This window comes from Schistocerca gregaria, unplaced genomic scaffold (assembly GCF_023897955.1).
Source record: "Schistocerca gregaria isolate iqSchGreg1 unplaced genomic scaffold, iqSchGreg1.2 ptg000454l, whole genome shotgun sequence".
NCBI classification, from domain to species: Eukaryota; Metazoa; Arthropoda; class Insecta; order Orthoptera; family Acrididae; genus Schistocerca; species Schistocerca gregaria.
In genome coordinates this window covers 160945-163484 of record NW_026061873.1, presented here as the reverse complement: position 1 = coordinate 163484, position 2540 = coordinate 160945, and positions in this window count along the sequence as shown.

The window sequence follows — 2540 nt, the reverse complement described above, 5'->3', positions numbered from 1 at the left end:
CGACGAGACCGGTGGCCTCGCTGTCTGGTCCCCTCCCCAAATCAACCAACCAACAGAGACATCGGAAGAATCATATTGGAATACAGTTTTGTTATCGATTTGTAGACATATTAGATTTATTCTCTCTATGACTCCTTTCCCCTGTCTTCTTTATCTTCGTGGATGCATATTTATTTTTTCCTCGACACTTGGACGATAGTTTACATATGAACGGCGGCTTTCGTCAACGAATTAGACTATCACATGTGGCGATAAAATTGGGAAGTTGTAAGGCTGCAAGTATATGTCTTGGTGGGATTGTTAGAAAAATACGAAGCAGGATCCGCTTTGTACTTCGTACCTTGTATTTTAGATCGATAACCTATGTCTGGGGAATAAATAAATTACTGTAGTTATTGAGTCTGTCTAGTCTTGCTGTTCGTTGAGTGCAATAATGATTTCTTCAGATTTACTTACCTCATTAGTAACCTCAACAAGGGTATGTCAGTATAATACTCAGTATGTGATTAGTTCACGTTGTTTGATCATAATAAACAAAGATCTGAACCGATTTGTAGCACCTATCACGTCAGTTGACCGGCATAAATATTGCCTCCTCTCGCTCTCAGAGAAAACGATATGGCCTACAAATTATTGCGAGATTACGTAGCTAAGGTCTTAAGCTTTAAAATCATCTAAGATTATTGTATGCATCATTTATAGTTTACTAGTTACTGTCGATCATGGACAATATAACGTTTATAACCCAAACTTTTTCGAACATGCCTAAGGGCCTCGAACACGTGTAGCCACTCGCTAAGTAAGCCTTCTCAGTGTTTGTGTGCTTTCTTAACTGCGCCCTCAGAGCTTCGGCGCAAAACAAATCTGGAGCTGCATTTTGTGGAGGGCCGGTGCTTTCCCAGAAGTGACCTCCTGCTGCGAGACTAGGGGTGGCGGCAGCCCGCCTTTGTTTGTTTGACGTTATATAAGACGTCACTCAGCGGTAGGGTGACGGGAGGGCGACGCCAGTTGTCTGCAGTAACCACATTAGCAATCTGCAGACAAACATGACACTTTGTCCTGTCGTCGTCCTTGTGCCTCCACAAACATTCCCTGGCCGCGGTTGTGTGTTTCGGACAACATAAAGAAGAGGTTCAGTCACCGAAGTAAAGGAACAGCACATATGTTAACTGCTTCTTGGAGTGAAAACTTTACAGTTCTCTGTTAATACATCGAAAGCGGAGTCATATGCCCTCCTGTAAAATTGCTGAAGGGAATGAAAACTGAACATCAATTAAGTTTGTCTGTTTTTTGAGGACGTTGGTGTAAGAGAAATCGTTACCCCTGTTCATAGATTTGAATCCACTTCTGTCATTTACGAACCCAGGGATTTCTAACGTGGTGAAGCCCTCTATTGGTGATTAAGTAGTTACACCAACGGAATAGAGTCTCAGTTGGACAATGATATGAATCTTTATTAAAGGTATTTTGGGATGATAGTGCTGAAATAATAATCTACTGTCAGAGATATTTCGAATCTTCGAATAAATTTTTACTTTGTTATTTACATTTCTAGTGGTGATCATGTCATCTGGTTGCACTACCATTCCCTGTTACTGAATAACCCACTTGCGTTATTCATTTGCGTGTATAAAAGAAAACGAAGAATGCTCAGAATGCTCACATGTGCATTTCACCAAGTGTCGTGTAGGTTGCACATATATCAGAAATTTTGTGATGACTAAATCTTATACAAATGGTCCGCCCCCGGTAGCTGATTCAGTCTGCTTTCCGCAGCGCTGTGGCGAGGACGTCTTGTTTACGTCCCGTCCGCGCGGTCGCGAGTGCTCGTAGTTGTTTACTACTGCGTTGTCGCTAGTTTAGCGTCCATGACTACCGACGGAACATGGCACATTCATACAGACAAACCACCATCAAGATCAGTTTTCAACCCGATAATGCACGACCGCGAGCTTTTGAAGTGGAACGTTTCCTTCATGACGACGTTAAAATTGACCCGCGAGACGTAATTGGTATCCATCTCTCTATCACGAGCAGTGTTGTCTACGTCAAGCTAGTAAGTGACGAGGTGTGCAACAGAATCGTGAGCGCACATGCCAACGGTCTGAAATTCAAACATTCTGATGGCCATATTCGGGCGGTCTCTATCGATCACGCTGGGCTTGGCCTACGTACGATACGCGTCTTCGAACTCCCTTTTGAAGTACCACTGGACGTAGTCACCGCGGCTTTCCAGCCCAACGGCAGAGTAATCAGCCATATGGCCGAAAAATGGACCACCTTTACAACGTACCCCGTTCTTAACGGGGTACGACAGATTAAAATTGAATTGACCAAACATGTTCCGTCATATCTGTCATCGGCGGATGTAGGGCGATCATTATGTATGACGGTCAGCCACGCACTTGCTCTGGTTGTGGCCAAGTAGGGCACGTCCGTTCGGATTGACTCCGACGACGGCTTACTCAAATCCCGACAGGTGAATCTATGACTCCTTCTACGGTGACGACCCTTCCTCTCAAATACGCCGAAGTTACACG